Source organism: Dipodomys spectabilis, unplaced genomic scaffold (genome assembly GCF_019054845.1).
Source record: "Dipodomys spectabilis isolate Male_0828 unplaced genomic scaffold, ASM1905484v1 ptg000483l, whole genome shotgun sequence".
Taxonomy (NCBI): Eukaryota; Metazoa; Chordata; class Mammalia; order Rodentia; family Heteromyidae; genus Dipodomys; species Dipodomys spectabilis.
Window position 1 is genome coordinate 3,687,387 of NW_024871160.1, and position 18,777 is coordinate 3,706,163.

Sequence of the window (18,777 nt, forward strand, 5' to 3'; positions counted from 1 at the left end):
CAACACTGACAGATAAAACATCTTCTCACCATTTTTGTCATCTGACTTAGATATTAAACCTTGTGTTTTATAAGTCACTTAAGAAGTGGCATTAAGTTTTTCAAAAGGAAAAAGATGTATGTGGAAGTCTTGATTTTTCTTCAGAAATCTCCCTGAGTTGTGAGAGAAAACGTTGAAACTCTGTTTCTCCACTTATGTAGAATGGTTCTAATGTTTAGAGAGAATGGTTGCTTGAAAAAGAATGAAGACTGTTGAATTTATTTTCCATTTTTTGAGAATAAAAGGGAAATCTCAAAATATATAAAATAAGTAGTAAAATCCATATATGCTAACTTTTCTTCTCATCTCCTTTTTTTTTTTTTTTTGGTCAGCCATGGGGCTTGAACTCTGGGCCTGGGTGCTGTCCCTCAGCTCTTCAGCTCAAGGCGAGCGCTCTACCACTTGAGCTACAGCGCCACTTCCGGTTTCCTGGTGTTTTATTGGAGATAGGAGTCTCACGGTCTCTCCTGCCCGGGCTGGCTTTGAACCGCGATCCTCAGATCTCAGCCTCCTGAGTAGCTAGGATTACAGGCGTGAGCCACCAGCGCCCGGCTTCTCATCTACTTTTAAGAGGCTCAAGCTACCTTCTTACAAGTTTCCAAATGGACCAAAAGGAGAAAACATGTTTTTATATTTTAACATAGAAAGTTAGAAGAGTGTGGTGAAATATACCTGGAACATTTCGTCTGTATATGGAGTTTAAGAGCTCATTTAAAGTTCATTTTGTTCTTTACCCAAACTAATTAACAGGGATATCAATACAATCAATTTGTAATTATACATATGTGAAACATCAAATTGATTAATTACAAAAATAACATAATGTTTTCTAATCCAAATAAGTTTGCATTTAATATTATCCTGGTGGATTCCACTCACTGCTTTTTCTAAATGAACATTTTATTTACAAATTCTATAGAATTTGACTCCTGAATGACCACTAGCTTCATCTATTTCCTGTATGTAAGTCTGATGTTTTAAATAATTGAATATTCATCATGTAAAAGCTTATATGTCAAATGTTCCTTCAGGAAACAAGTTAAATGTGATCAAAGAATTGTATGTAAACAAAAGTAAAGGATTCATCTTATGTGTTTAAATTTGACTTAAAATCACTTTGCCCAAGTCTTTCCATTTTTGTACTAATGATACATTATCATTCTTTCTGATGGATGATTAGAATTCCATTTTGTATATATACCACATTTTATTCCATCCCTCCTTTGAGGGGTATCTAGATTGGTTGCATAGCATGACTATAATAAACAATGCTGCAATGAATATGGTTGTGTTTACAGCTTTAGTGTGACCTTGTTTGTAGTCTATGAGATAAATGCCTGTGAGTGGAGTTGCTGGGTCATAAGAAAATCTATAGTCAGTCTTTTGAGGAGCCATCATACTGCTTTTCAGAGTGGTTGAACAAGTTTATATTCCCACCAAAAGTGAAGTATGGTTCTCTTTTCCTCACCTCCTCTCCAGCATCTCTTTTTATTACATTTCTTGATTATAACCATGCTAACTGGGGTGAGGTAGAATCTCAATGTTGTTTTGATTTGCATTCTTTTTATGGCTAAAGAAGTTGAGGATTCTTTTTTATATAAATATGTTTTTAATTGTAAAGATACTGTAGAGAAGGGTTACAGTTACATGAGTAAGGTAATGAGTACATTACCTCTGAAGCATTGTTACCACTTCATTTGTTTTCCCCTATGATCTTTTCTTCCTGATCTCCCCAACTCCTCTCCCCAACAAAGTTGTAATGTTCATTTTCAACATAGTACATCTAATTGTTTCTATGGATCAAGCTGTATCCTTGTTTCAGCATTTTGTTACTACCCTTCCCCTCCCCAAATTAGAAAAATATATAGAGAAGATGCAGGGCATCAGAATCAAATACACTAAAAACAGAGGTTATACCATAGGAGAAGAATATACAAAAGAAACAAACAACTCACATAATACATTTTAATATTTTAAAAATGACAGCAACAAAGAAAAAACCCCTTGTTTTCCTATTTTAGGGTTCATTTTGCTTAATACCATCTTATATGGTAATATATGCATAGCTTTTGACCTTTTATACTTGGCTGGTAAGATTATGCTAGACATATACTAGTTATTGCAAATAAGGGAAACCACGGGATCTATGTTTCCTTGGGCCTGGCCTACTTTATTTAGTATTATTTTTTCTAAGTCTTTCCATTTTCTAACAAATGGGGCGGTGTCATTTTTTCTGATGGAAGCATAGAATTCTATTGTATAAATATGCTACATTTTTTTTTCTTTTTCTTTTTTTTGTCAGTTGTGGGGCTTGAAATTTAGGCTTGAGCACTACCTCAGCGTTCTTCAGCTCAAGGCGAGTGTTCTACCACTTGAGCCACAGCCACTTCTGGTTTTCTAGTGGTTTATTGGAGATAAGAGTCTCACAGAATTTCCTCCCCGGGTTGGCCTTGAACCAAGGCTGAGATCTTCAGATCTCAGCCTCCTCAGTAGGTAGGATTACAGGCATGAGCCACTGGCGTCCAGCAATATGCCACATATTCTTGATCCATTCATCCACTGAGGGACATCTGGTTACATATCTTAACTATGGTAAATAATGCGGTGATAAACACAATTGTGCTGGTAGCTTTACTGTGGCCTTGTTTGTGATCATTAGGGTAAATGCCCTAAAGTAGGATTGCTGGGTCCTAGGGGAGCTCTATGTGGAGTCTTTTGAGGAACGTCCATACTGCTTTTCAAAGTGGTTGAACAAGTTTACACTCCCACCTACAATGCAGTAATGTTCACTTTTGGACACATCTCCTACAGCATCTGTTGTTAGAGTCTGATTCTAGCCATTCTAACTGGGGTGAGGTTGAATCTCAATGTTTTGATTTACATTTCTTTTATGGACAGAGAATTTGAGCATTTCTTCATGTGTGTATTGGCCATTCTTATTTCCTCTTCAGAGAAGTTTCTCTTTAAATCTTTAGCCCACTTATTGATTGGCGAGTTATTTCTTAGATATATTAAGTGAACTAAGCCAAGCCCAAAGAAACATAGGTCCCATGGTTTCCCTTATTTGCAATATTAAGTATATTTATGAGTCGAGCAGAAAAGGTCAGATAAGGTGATGTTAGGAAAATGAACCCTAAGATAGGTATTCAAATGTATTTTTTTCTTTCATGCATTTGTTTCTAACGCATTTATAAGATTATTTCTTTGTTGTTTTGTATGTCCCTCTCCCATAATATAACCCCTGTTGATGTCGGTATAATTTGTGGAAGGGAAGGGGAAAATCAAGTTGTTTAAATAAGGATACAGGTGGACCCCTTGCAACAATGAGAAGTACAAGTTGTCACGTCGAAAACGAACTTTACAACTTTGGTGTGTGGGGGGAGGATTGGTGGGAGGGGGAAGGGTGGATGGGAAGTGATGGGAAGGGGAAACAAAGGAGGAGGCTACAAAGCTTGAAAAGGAATGTGCTCATTATGTTGCCCATGTAACTGTAACCCCTCTGTACAGTATTTTCACAATAAAAAATAAATAAATGAAAGAAAATACCATACAGCTTGTGGTACTATGTTATGACAGATAATTGCATTAATTGTGAATAATAAAATGTTTATTATGACCTATCCTTTTGTTCTACATGGACCTTTTATTTTATATTTTGATTGTTACTGTACAGCTGATAGAGGAGTTATATTTACACAAGTCAGGTAATCAGTGTAGTTCTTTTTGAACCATGTCTCCCCTTTACTAGCTCTCATCCAGTTTTTCCCTCTTTTTCCCACTCACAAGATGTACATTTCATTTCCACATATTGTCTAGTGAGTACCACTGTTGTTTATATTCACCCTTTGTTCCACCTTTCTGTGCCGTCTTACCCTCCCAAATAAAAACAAACAAGCAAGACAAAAGGAAAAGAAAGCAAAAACAGGAGTAACAGAAACTAAAAGGAATTACTCTGGTTTCCTTTTCTTGGTGTTCATTTCTTGGGGTTCATAAAATATTATTTAATATGGTCATATGCACATAGCTGTTGAGCTTTTGACATCTGTTCTTATTCATATCCTCCTTTGTGTTCAATGTGTGAGGACACACACACACACACACACACACACACACACACACATACACACACACACACAATTTAGTGTGCTTCCTTGTAGATTTAGAGGAAAATTATAGCTACCATTAATGAGGAAAACTGCAACCTATAACAATCTATACTTCTTTGGCTCTTGCTTACTTTGCTTAATACAATTTCTTTCACGTCATTCCACTTCCTTACAATTTTTTTGCTGTTTTGTGTTATTGCTGTCTGATGCTTGAATAACAGTTCTGAAGGATTACAATAAGTCTTTATCATGAGATCAGATAGGAATTCCACTCTTTATGGTATCCTGTTAAGTGAGACATTCACTGAATTTTCCATAGATATCTTCCCAACAAATATAAAGTCTTACAATATCTTATTGTCTCAGGATTTTATTTCAATAACAAATGGTGGTAAAATGTGGCTCATCTTCTTTTAACATTGATAGAATTGTATGATATTTTGCTTTAAAGTTTTGGTATTCTGGTTAATAATGATTGGTATTATTTGGTAATAATCTTGGAAACCTAAAATAAATCCCCACTTAATCTTTATGTCTCTCATTTACTATAATGAAGGAAAACATATATTAAGCAAAACTGAAAATTTTATAATTTCTAAGTACAAATTTATCACATTTATATCATATTTAAGCTATCATTATTGGGCTCTGTATTTAATGGGTAACTGTTACTGATCTCATAATTACTGTTACCATCATAGATTAAACTTGTTGTAACTAGATTTGTTTAGAAAGGTTTTCACATTAAGACTGATAATTTTTTTAAATATGGGAAAATATCATATGCACTCACTGTTTAGCCTTAGATAAACAGCACTTACTGAGTCTCTTCCTCTGTAGAGAATTGCTTTCAAGATTCTCATTCCTTCTGCTTTTGTTTTCTGGTTTTTCCCCTTTTATTTGAGAAGAAAATATAATCGAGCACTGTAGAGAACATCCATCTTCTTTGCTTTGATAATATTTACAGTGTCTTTCCTGGATTTATCAAGAAGGATACAATTCCCTACAGATATAGCTATTCAGACTAACAGTGGGTAATCTCAGTGGTGATGGAACTATTGATCATACAATCTGTCTGCTGTAGCAGATGCCAATAAAAGAGTTGTACATTAATCAGAAAATCAGTACACTTGTCAATAAAAAGGCAACATTTGGAAGGATGATGTTGCTGAGAGATGTATTGATTATGGGCCAGAAGCTGCATAACTCCACAACTGACCTATTTACATGACTTCAAGCTATTCTCAAATTGTATATGAAGAAATAAAACATAGTACCCTAAAAAGCTGTGTATTGTTCATGTATTTAGAGTTCGTTCTGGAAGAGTAGATGAGAGCTTATTTTTGCACTATCCTTTAATTAATTTTACAAATATGCTATATTTGCATTTAAGACTAAACATTTCCTATAAAATAGACAGAATATATATGAAAAATATCTAAAAACTATTTTGTGAAACATGAATTTTCTGAGTTGTTACAAATCATTGATTAATGTTATTTCAAAAGAGATTTTCCAGTAATATATATACACATATATATGCTCCTATATTATATACTTAGTATGCTCAAAAATATTTGAACATTTAAGACAGATTACAAATGCACAAAAGCAAAAGGATAACTGCAACAACAAAGAAAACTCATTTTCCTCTCTAGAATATTTTTTTTCAGGATTTTTTTTATTGTGAAAATACTGTACAGAGAGGTTACAATTACATGGGCAAGATAATGAGTACATTTCTTATCAAGCATTGTAGCCTCCTCCTTTGTATCCCCTTCCCAACCCTTCCCATCCTCCTTCTGCTCCCCCCACCCAATCCTCCCCCCTCCCACTGAAGGTGTAAACTTCGTTTTCCACATGACAACTTATACTTCTCATTGTTGCAACGGGTCCACCTGTATCCTTATTTAAACGACTTGTTTTTCCCCTTCCCCTCCACAAATTATATCGACATCAAATACAGTGAAAGCTGGGGTTATACTGTGGGGGAGGGACATACAAAACAACAAAGAATTAATCTTTCTTTGTTGCTGTGTATGTCCTCTCTAGAATATTTAATCTAAAAAACTCAACCAACTACTTACTTATATTTATGTAAATAAATAGTTTTTCCTCCATTTTTGAAAAGACATTAAAAATTTATTTGTGTTGGAAATTGTCCAAACTGTAATACAGTTATCACTCAAATTGAGTAATTGTGGGGTTATTTTTCCTTTTAACTGACAGTTTTTAGTCAGAGCTTAGTAATCAAGGCAAAGCTATTAAGAGGAATTGGCAAAGAAAGAAAGGAAAGAAAGTAAAAAAGAAAGAAAGAAAGAAAGAAAGAGAGGAAGAAAGAGAGAGAGGAAGAAAGAAAGAAAGAAAGAGAGAGAGAGGAAGAAAGAAAGAAAGAGAGAGAGGAAGAAAGAAAGGAAGAAAGGAAGGAAGGAAGGAAGGAAGGAAGAAGAAGAAAGAAGGAAAGAAGCCAGCCATATTTTTCAGTTTTTAAGAATATTTAAATTGCAAATATAAGATGTCAAATGCAAATTAATTTCATTGTAATATATATTGTATAACCAATGATCATATTTAACAATTATTTAAATTATTAATTTTAAGTGTTTGAAAACAGTCATAAATTGATTTTTTAAAATTAATTTTATTGTAAGATACTGTTCAGAGGGGTTACAGTTACATGAGGAAGGTTATGATTACATTTCTTGTAGAGCATTGTTACCCCTCCTTTTTTTTCTCCTACTATCCTTTTCTTCCCCCATTTCCCTCCTAAAGTTGTAAGTTGTAAAGGTCATTTCCAACATAATGTCTTGCGAGCATTGAACTTTTTTGCAATGAGTCAACCTGGGTCTTTGTTTTCGAATTTTGCTACTCCCTTTCCTCTTTCTAAATTAGATAAATGTATATACAAGATGCATGATACCAAAATCAAATACATAAATTGATTTTTGTTAAAAATCCTGCCTCAGGTATGTTGACTAGTACTGTGGCTGCTTCTTGCATACAAAATACAATGAACAGTTGGAAACGGTACCAATTTCTATGGTTCTTTTAAGTAGTCAGACATCTGTAAATGAGTAATGTCTATAAATTACAATATATCGTAAATAAAATGTAAATGTTACCCAAAGTTAAAATTTGTATCACACTAAATGGTCCCATTCTAAAATAGCTTTCAGTAGAGGTACAATTCCTTCATAAAGAAGAATCATAATGTTTGGGAGAACATTTAAATAAAAATCCACACAGTAGGACATTTTACATTGTACTCTCCACAACAGTGTGAGATGCTCTTTTAATCACCTACAGTAATGAAGGGAAGAAAACTGAAGACAATTATCGTACCTTTGGTATGATTATATTTTATTGAAACTAAATTTCTAAGGTAATTTTCACTTCACCAAAACGATTGTTTCATGACTTGAGAGTCATTGCTTCTCTGTTTTATTTCCAACCAAATGCCTCATGAGTTAAAGAGAATAGCTGCTGAGTGAAATAAATTAGATAAACTGCTAAATTTTGTTAATTTAGAAAACTTCATATATTGATTAGACTATACATTTACATTACATAACTGTATGCCTTTGTAACAGGTGGTGCAGGGCAAACACATTCTTCAAAATGTTTGTTTTGATAAACTCTGTTACAAGTTGCTATAAACATGTATTAATGTATAAGAAATCCAGCCAGTGTTGTATTCCTTGCTATTCATGTCTGTATCCCTAGCTATTCAGAGGCTGAGATCTGAGGATCGTGGTTCAAAGCCAGCTCAGGCAGGAAAGTCTGTGAGACTCTTATCTCCAATACACCACCAGAAAACCAGAAGTGGTGCTGTGGTTCATGTGGTAGAGAGCTTGCCTTGAGATGGAGACTTCAAGGACAGCGTTCAAGCCCCACAACAAAAAAATAAATAGATAGAGAGATAGATAAATAAATAGATCTACATAGCAACAAAGTTGTGATGGAGTTATATCAATGATGTACATATTTGTTCTTAGTGATTTAAAACTATGACTTTCTTTTTTGCTTGAAAGACAACTTTTTAAATATTTTGATGATTGTTGCGTACAATAAGCATCATAAAAGATAGAGTCATGAGATAATAGATAAAAATGGATAAAAGAATAATGTTTAAAAACATGACAATTAGTGGAAACAATATTTCAATAAGTAAGTTGATTAAAAGATGAATGAAATGTAAATTATGGCACATTTTACCTAAAGAGTAAAAAAATGCAATAAGGAAGTTAAGGTGCTGGGAAAAACCTACTATAGAACAAAATATTAATTATTTGGGAATTGCTTATCACGCTTACTGCTTTCTGTGATTAGCTTAGCCTATCAAACTGACAATAATTAGGTTTTTAAAAATATATATTCGACACATATTAATCCATTATTTTAGACATGCACAAAAGCTGCTATCAAATCATTTAACTGCAGCAAAGTTAGAATAATTCACCATGTTAATTCATTTTGCCAAAGATTTTTAACAGTTTAATTATTTTCTTTTGGAGAATCTTTAATTCTATTATTCCTTCAAGCAATTCTAATTTGAAAGGAATTTGAAGTTGATTTTATACATTGATTAATACCATAAGCAATCAAATTCAACTACCAGAAAAGCCTGAGACTCCCAGTCATTAAAATGTATAATTTAATAGAGAATCATTTTGAAACCAAGGAATCAAATCTTAATGTTTTCTGTTTAGAAAAACAAATTTTGCAAATACTATGTTTTCAAATTATTTATTTCAGCTCTTTCATAAAACTTTCATTCTTGAAAATTAAATTTTCAATTACTACATACTAGTTGCAGTGTCAGTTTATCCATTTGCATGATTATGGAGATTTTGAAGGGAAATGTAGCTTTCTTGCAGTAAACATGATGTGTCTACCTTTAAGTGGTTGATCTCCAGAATGTACTTGTCTTTACTAGGGCCTCTATTGTGTCAGGTATTTCTTGATCATGCAGCTTAAAAGTATTAAATGTAGTGGATCATTCTGACATTTTATGACAAACACAAATAGTCTAAATTTCTTACTACTTTTAAATGATGGGGGTCAGAAGAGGCAGTAGAACCTGCAAAGGTGAAATGATAAAGGTGAATTTTAAATGTCCGATATAAATATGAGCTGCTTCTAAGCCCTTTCTCTGATAATAAAAATACATTCACCAACTCTGACACTGAAGATCATGATAGTCTGCTATAGCAAAAACTACATATGAGAACAGTAATCAGGCCTAGCCTCTCTGAACTGGTAAATGACACAGGTCATCTTTCAAATCCCTCTACATTCTTAGGTTCCCCTTCGGTGAATCAAGTAGAGATGACTGAGACAGTAATTACTGCATCTTTCAAGCACCTTGCTCATTCACTCTACTTACTCCAAGGTGCATTATTATATTCTATTATGGACATCATAGAATGGCAGATTCAGTCTCTCTCTCTCGTCTTCTGCTATCTGAGAAAGCTTATCTCAGACAAGGAAATAAATGGGGAAGCTGTACCAAAGACTATGTATGTCAATCTCAATTGTAGTTTTAGGGATTGTGAAAACAAATAGTAAGTGCATTCATGGCCTAAGCTGAACCATGGGCAGGACTCCATTAATAACCTGAGCAGTCAGAGTGCATTATTAGATATCTCCCTGAAGGATTGGGAAAAAATAATACTTTACACAGTAATCATATTATGCTTCTTTCAGGAGATTGGTCTCTTCTACTATCTGTAGCTTACCATCCAGGACTGTGTAATATCTCCTACATTTTTTATTATGATAATTGCTGTCAATCTTCTGATCCTCTACTCTTAGTACTGTTGTTTTTTTTCTTCCTTTTTTTCTTTGTACTGGTCCTGGGTCTGAACTCAGGGTCTCAGCACTGTCCTGAGCTTCTGTGCTCAAGGCCAGTGTTCCACCATTTGAACCACCGCTATTCTTCTAGAGTTTATATTGGTTAAGGATTTTATTTTTTGCATTTTTGTTGTTGTTTTCTTTCTGTTTTGCATCTTTTGTGTTTTTTTCACTTCAATATGCTCTGTTCTGTATGCAAATATATCTGATTTGGGGAGAGTAAAGGGAAGCACAGAAATGGTGGGACAAAGGGTAAACTTTATCTGCAGTGATACTCACTTAACTCTGTTGAAAACTATGCAATTTATGGGGAAAGGGGATTGAGGAGGAGAAAAAATTTGGAGAAAATGAGGGAAGAGGTGATACTGTTCAAATGTATTAAAAACTTGACTTATATAACTATAACTCTTTTGTTTATCATCAATTTTTTATTTTTATTTTTTAATGTATCTCACTGGCTTTCTTGCCTGGGCTGGCTCCTAACAGAGATCCTCAGATCTCTGTCTCCTGGGTAGCGAGGATTACAGGCATGAACCACTAGAGGTAGCTATTCTCAGTCCTTTTGCAGGTCGACAAGTTAGTAGCATTTTAAGCTGACCACCTGTTTTATTCCTGGCCAACATATGTTTTATAAGCGATCTCCTTAAATGCATAGAAAAAAACGGAATTAAAACCTTTGCTTTATCTATTCTATTATCACATACCCATTGCCATCTTGGGTGTTATAATTTGAATAATGCATGCCCTCTCTTCCCAGCCCACAGTCTCGTGTGTTAAACATGTAGTTTCTCGCTGATGATATCCATTCAGAAGGTCATGAAAAGGTTGGAAGTTAAGTGGAGGAAGTAGGTCATTAGACGCATGATTTTGGAGCTTGTACCTGGTCCATGAGCATTTTCCCCCTATATTTCCTATCTGGATTGAAGTGAACAGCATTGCTCTCCTCTATAGGCTCAGCCATGGTCATTTGCTTTATCACTGCTCCAGAAGCAATAGACTGTGGTCTAAATTTCTTTGAAACCAAGAACTGGGATTTATCTTTCCTCTGTTGCATTATGTAAGCCAGCACTTCTTTGGAGTGTGTGTGTGTGTGTGTGTGTGTGTGTGTGTGTGTGTGTGTGTGTGTGTGTGTGTGTGTGTGTGTGTGCGTGCGTGTGTGCGCGTGATCCAATAGCACTTTAAATTGTGTATAACATTTGAGTCAATCTTTATGCTTCTTCCAACTAAGTCCACGTAGAGATTCAATTATTACATAATTTTCCCAAGTGGAGTGAGATGTTGCATTTGTTTCTTATGCTATCCCAAGTCATATATAGTATGGATTTATAATGGGATGAATATAATGTGAGAAGAAAATTGGACTTTAGCCTTCTTAGAACAACAAAAAATAAGAATCTCAAACTAAAATAAATGAACATTTATCTATCCCATATAAGCATCTGTGGGAGGTAAAGGAAAATAGGTTACCTTGATTAGTAAAGATAAAATTCTTATTTATATTTCTTTCCATTCAATTCGTTTGTTTTTAATTTTACTTTTGTTTTAAAGGTAATGTACAGAGGGGTTACAGTTACATAGGAAAGAGTATATGTCTTGTCGAACATTGGTACATACAATTCTTTGGATTTTCTTTTCTACGTTTTTCACTTTCTTTCTTTTCTTTCTTCTTTTTCTTTTTTCCTCTTCTGCTAGTCCTGGGACTTGAACTCTGGTCCTAGGCACTGTTCCTGAGCTCCTTTTAATAAAGACTCGTGTGCTAGAGCCATAGAGCTACTTCCAGCTTTTTCTGTGATTAATTGGAAATGAGAGACTCATTGACTTTCCTACTCCAGGTGGTTCCGAAATGTTATTCTCAAATCTCAGCCTCATGAGTAGGTAGAATTACAGATGTGAGCCACCTGTGCCCATTTCTCTTGGATTTTTTTTATTTCTATTATGCTAATGCTTTTCTTAACTGTGCTGGAATCCTGCTCACTGACAGTTGGACACTTTGTAACTGATTTCACAAGATTCACAACTGGAGAAGATGAATTATCTGTGACTAAATATTGGAAACACTGCATAAAAATACAGTTTACCAATACACGACTACTCATGTGTCCAGAGATTCAATAGAAACAATTTTAGCACCTTCTGGAGTCTTGTATGCAGAATTGGTAAATGATGTAAGTTAATAATATCATTGTATCATCATAATTGTCTATCCAGGAGAACTTTATGTACAGAAATCTAGGGGCATTAATAAACTATAACAAGATATTCAGTCAATGATATATTAGCGTGGGTTTTAGTATCAATCTTAACTTTAAGGTTTTTTCCCTTTATAATGAAGACAATAATAAATAGTGACTTTTCTTTTTTGTTGTTGTTGGTCATGGGGCTTGAACTCTGGGCTGTCACTCAGCTCTTTAGCTCAAGGCTAGTGCTCTACCACTTGAGCCACAGTACCACTTCCAGTTTTCTGGTAGTTTATTGGAGATAAGAGTCTCACAGACTTACCTGCCCAGGTTGGCTTTGAACCATTATCCTCAGATCTCAGCCTCCTAAGTAGTTAGGATTAAAGGCATTAGCCACCTGCACCTGGCTTAATTACCTTATTATGTTGATTAGTCAGTCATTATCAATATTAAAATTTTAATTTTAAGGTAGATTTATGTAAATATAATTGAATAAAATAGGAATGTTATTTAAGTTCTAACCTTACCTTTATCTAAAAGAAACACAAGGAGTTTTTCTTCACTCACTATGTGAAAATTATAGCATAACTATAATCCACATAGGTAATTATAAACACTAGTAGATTCTTTTGCAAGTTACTCCTTTCTTTAATGATTCCACTAGCATTAGTAATAGTTCTTTAAACAAACCTTTACAAAATTTACCTCCTATAAATGCTACAGGAAATTTAGAATCAAGCAACATTAGTCAATTAAATATGGAGAAAATATCTAAGAATACTCTCCATCTTTGTGATCATATGAAACAAACTGTTGCATTTCCCTCTTTGGAATAAACTTTATTATACAGACATATTTGAGATTTTTTTCAGAGGTCGACTTTTTATATCTATATTTTATATAAAACCAATATTGTCATGTTTTAGTAGCAAGTTCTGAATGATTTGGAGTAACATACTATAATATATTTAACTACCTGCTCTCTGCAGGGATATTAAGGTATTTTATATTTTGAGTTACTAACATTTTTTTTTACTTTTTTTTTTATTTTAATTTAATTTTATTTGTGAACATACTGTACAGAGGAGTTACAGTTACATGGGCAGGATAATGTGTACATTTCTTACCAAGCATTGCAGCCTCCTCCTTTGTTTACCCTTCACATCCCTTCCCAGCCTCCCCCCTCCCCCCCAATCCCAATCCTTCTCCTTCCTCCCCCCCCCAGCCCCCCCCACCAACGTTGTAAAGTTCGTTTTGGACATGACAACTTGTACTTCTCATTGTTGCAACAGGTCCACCTGTATCCTTAAACAACTGGTTTTTCCCCATCTCCTCCACAAGTTATACTGACATCAAATATAGTGAAAGCAAGGGTTATACTGTGGGGGAGGGACATACAAAGCAACAAAGAGATAATCTTATAAATGTGTTAGAAACACATGCATGAAAGAAAAAAACATTAAAATACACATCTAAGGGTTCATTTTCCTGACATCACATTATCTGACCTTTTCCGCTTGACTCATACATATACTAGATATTACAAATAAGGGAAACCATGGGACCTACGTTTCTTTGGGCCTGGCTTACTTCACTTAATAAAATTTTTTCCAAGTTTTTCCATTTCCTAACAAATGGGGCAATGTCATTCTTTCTGATGGAGGCATAGAATTCCATTGTGTATATATACCACATTTTCTTGATCCATTCATCTACTGAGGGGCATTTGGGTTGGTTCCATATCTTAGCTATGGTAAATAATGCTGCAATAAACATAGTTGTGCTGGTAGCTTTAGTGTGGTCTTGTTTGTAAACATTTGGGTAAATGCCCAAAAGTGGGATTGCTGGGTCATAGGGGAGCTATATGTGGAGTCTTTTGAGGACCCTCCATACTGCTTTCCAAAGTGGTTGAACAAGTTTACATTCCCACCAACAATGAAGTAAGGTTCCTTTCTGTCCACATCCCCTACAGCATCTGTTGTTGTTAGAGTTCTTGAATTTTGCTGTTCTAACTGGAGTGAGGTGATATCTCAATGTTGTTTTGATTTGCATTTCTTTTATGGCTAGGGATGTTGAACATTTCTTCATGTGTCTATTGGCCATCCTTCTTTCTTCTTCAGAGAAGTTTCTCTTTAAGTCTTTAGCCCACTTATTTATTGGGCAGTTGTTTCTTTGAGGATTTGTTGTTGGGGGGTTTAATTTTTTGAGTTCCAAGTATATTTTAGATATGAGACACTTGTCCGTTGTATGGCTAGTAAAGATCTTCTCCCAATCCGTGGGCTTTCTATTGATCTTGCTAGCTATGTCATTTGCCCTGCAGAAGCTCTGCAACTTTATGCAATCCCATTTGTCCAACCTTTCTTTGATTTGTTGTGTTTCTGGGTCTCTATTCAGAAAATTTCGGCCTGAGCCAAGGAGACCCAGGGTTTCTCCTATTCCATCCTGTAATGTTTTCAGAGTGTCTGCTTTGAGTAAAAGGTCTTTGATCCATTTGGAGTTGATTCTGGTGCAGGGTGATATATAAAGATCTAGCTTAAGTTTTCTACATGTAGTTAACCAATTTTGCCAGCACCATTTACTGAAGAGGTTGTCTTTCTTCCATTCTATTGTTTTAGCTCCCTTATCGAAGATTAGATGGCTATAGGTCTGTGGGTTCATTTCTGGGTTTTCAATTCTATTCCATTGGTCCTGAGGTCTGTTCTTATGCCAATACCAAGCTGTTTTGATTACTATGGCTTTATAGTAGAGTTTGAAGTTTGGTATTGATATTCCTCCAGCAGTGTTCTTTCCATTCAGGAGCGTTTTTGCTATTCGGGGTCTTTTATTGTTCCATATGAATTTTTGGATTGCCTCTTCTATTTCCTTGAAGAATGAGGGTGGAATTTGGATAGGTATTGCGTTGAATTTGTAGATAGCCTTGGGAAGTATTGCCATTTTCACGATGTTAATCTTTCCAATCCAGGAGCATGGGAGGTTTTGCCATTTTTTAAGTTCTGTGTTGATTTCCTTTTTCAAGATTTTAAAGTTTTCATCATAGAGGTCCTTCACTTCTTTAGTTAAGTTAATTCCTAGGTATTTTATTTTTTGTGGGGCTATTACAAATGGAGTTGCTTTCCTAATTTCAGCCACACTTTTCTCATTGTTGGCACACAGAAAAGCCATTGATTTTGGGGGGTTAATTTTATAACCTGCTAATTTGCCAAAGTTTTGAATCAGCTTGAGTAATTTGGGAGTGGAGTCTATGGGATTCTTTAAATACAAGATCATGTCATCTGCAAAGAGGGAGAGTTTTATTTCTTCTTTCCCTATTTATATCCCCTTTATGTCTGCATCTTGTCTTATTGCTGTAGCTAGGCATTCTAATACTACATTGAAGAGAAGGGGAGAGAGTGGGCATCCTTGTCTTGTTCCTGAGTTAAGAGGAAATGGCTTTAGTTTTTCACCATTGAGTATAATGCTGGCTGTAGGTTTGTCATAGACAGCCTTTATCGTATTGAGGAATGTTCCATGGATTCCTAATTTTTCCAAAACCTTCATCATAAAGGGGTGTTGGATCTTGTCGAATGCTTTTCCTGCATCTATTGAGATAACCATGTGGTTCTTATTCTTGCTCCTGTTGATGTGATGAATAATATTAATTGATTTGCGTATATTGAACCAGCTTTGCATCCCTGAAATGAATCCTGTTTGATCGTGGTGTATGATTTTTTGGATGAATTGTTGAAGTCGATTGGCCAAAATTTTGTTGAGAAGTTTTGCATCAATGTTCATCAAAGAAATGGGTCTATAGTTCTCTTTCTTTGATGAGTCCCTGCCTGGTTTTGGGATGAGGGTTATGATAGCTTCATAGAATGTGTTCGGTAGTGAGCTTTCTCTTTCAATTTCATTGACGAGTTGGAGGAGTATTGGTGTGAGATCTGATTTGAAGGCCTTGTAAAATTCCGCTGTAAAACCATCTGGTCCTGGACTTTTCTTAGCTGGGAGGTCTCTTATTGCTATTTCTATTTCAGTGCTTGATATGGGCCTGTTAAGATGGTTTAACTCATCTTGGTTTAGTTTTGGCATGTCAATATTTGCTAGGAAAAGGTCCATTTCTGTCAAGTTCTCAAACTTATTAGCATAAAATTTTGAGAAGTATTCCCTTAAAATGTTCTGAATCTTGGTTGCTTCCGTGGTGATGTTTCCATTCTCATCTCTGAGTTTATTAATTTGGGTGTGTTCTCTTCTTTTTCTGATAAGATTTGCTAAGGGTCTGTCAATTTTGTTAAGTTTTTCGAAGAACCAACTCTTTGTTTTGTTGATTCTTTCTATAGTTTTTTTGGATTCTAATTCATTTAATTCTGATATAATTTTGATTATTTCTTTCCATCTACTGGATTGGGGTTTATCTTGCTGCTCTTTTTCAAGGAGGTGTAGATATGTCATTAAATTGTTAGTTTCAGATCTCTCCAATTTGTTGATGTAGGAGCTCAGAGCTATAAACTTGCCTCTGAGTACTGCCTTTGCTGTGTCCCAGAGGAGCTGGTAATTTGTGTGTTCATTTTTGTTGAATAGCATGAACCTTTTAATTTCCTTTCTAATCTCTTCCATGACCCACTCATGAATTAGCAGTGTGTTGTTCAGCCTCCATATGGTGCCGGACTTCTTTGGTGGCTTTTGGTGTTCAGTTCTAATTTTATTCCCTTGTGGTCAGAGAGGCTGCAACATATAACTTCAATGTTTCTGAATTTAGACAAGTTTCCTTTGTGGCCTAAAATGTGGTCTATTTTAGAAAACGTTTCATGTGCTGCTGAGAAAAACGTGTATTCTGATGCTGCTGGGTGAAATGTTCGGTAGATGTCTGTTAAATCTAGTTGATCTATGCAGCTGTTTAGATCTGCGGTATCTTTGTTGAGTTTTTGCCGAGTTGATCTATCTAGTGGGGAGAGTGGTGTGTTAAAATCCCCAACAATTAATGTCTTTGGATCTATATGGGATTTGAGGGAAAGTAGTGTTTCTTTGATAAATTTGGGTGCTCCATTGTTTGGCGAATAGACATTTAGAATTGTAATATCCTCCTGAAGGAGAGATCCTTTAATTAGTATGTAGCGACCTTCTTTATCTCTTCTCACGAATTTTAATTTGAAGTCTATTTTATGTGATATTAGGAATGCAACTCCCGCCTGTTTGTGAGGACCGTTTGCTTGGTAGATTTTGTTCCAGCCTTTAACATTGAAAATGTGTTTGTTTTTACGGGCAAGATGTGACTCCTACAGGCAGCAGATAGAAGGGTCTTGTTTTTTAATCCAACTAGACAGTCTATGTCCCTTAATTGGAGAGTTCAGTCCGTTAACGTTAAGAGATAGGACTGAGAGGTATTTGGGAGTTCCTGCCAAATTATCCACCTTCTTGGGTGTGTAAAAACTGGGTTCTTCCTATGGTTCTTGGATTCTCAGTTTGGGTGCAGTTTCTTGGCCTTTATTGTGGTCTTGTTGGTTTTCTATGTGTAGGACATCTTTAAGAATCTTTTGTAGGGCTGGATTGGTGGAGATGTATTGTTTCAATTTTTCTTTGCTATGGAAGCTTTTTATTTGGCCTTCAGTTATGAAGGAGAATTTAGCTGGGTACAGTATTCTTGGTTGATAGTTGTTTGTTTTTAGGGCATGGCATACATCATTCCAGGCTCTTCTTGCTTTGATTGTCTCTGCTGAGAAATCTGAGGTGATTCTAATTGTTTTCCCTTTATAGGTGATTAATCTTTTCTCCTTGACAGCTTTAAGAATCTTTTCCTTGGTTTGAGTTGATCCTGTGTGGATTATAATGTGACGGTGGGATGTCCTATTCTGGTCTGGTCTATTTGGGGTTCTAAAAGCTTCTTGTATCTGAATAGGCCTATCTTTTTGCATGTTTAGGAAGTTCTCTGCTAGGATCCTGTTAACCAAATTTCCTAGACCATTAACTTCTGTTTCTAGGTGCTCCTCTACACCCATTATCCTTAGATTAGGCCTTCTGATGGTGTCTTCCAGGTGTTGGATAGATCTATCATATTTCTTGGACTTGTCTTGGATGGTTGTATGTTCTTTCTCTATAATATCTAGGCTGTCTTCAATCCCTGAGATTCGATCTTCTGCATGGTCTAATCTGCTGTCAAGACTCTCTACTTTGTTTTTTATCTCTTTTCCTTCTAATTGGTTTTAGGTCTTGTATGAATTTCTTTACTTCCTTAATTTGGTGTTCAGTGTTTGTCCTCAAATCACTTAGTTGATTGGTTATGCTTTCTTTGGACTCCCATTCCTTCTGTTGGGTTCCATTCAGCATTCCCTTTGTGGTCTCCCTGACTTCCTTCAGTTCTTTGTTAATGGATTCCATGAATTCTTTTAGTGATCTTTGTTTATTCTCTACCTGGTCTCTCAATTCCTGTATTACTCTTTGATTAGCTTCCTCTTGTTCATGTGATTCCTGTAGTTCTCTTTCCTCCCATTCGTGGGATTCCTGCAGTTCTCTTTGAGTGTTCTCAGCCTGCTCATTCCATTCCTCCCTTTCTCTTTGAGTATTCTCAAGTTGTTCACGCAAATCCTTTATCAGTTTTTAAGTATCTTCCTCATGCTTATGATATTCCTGTA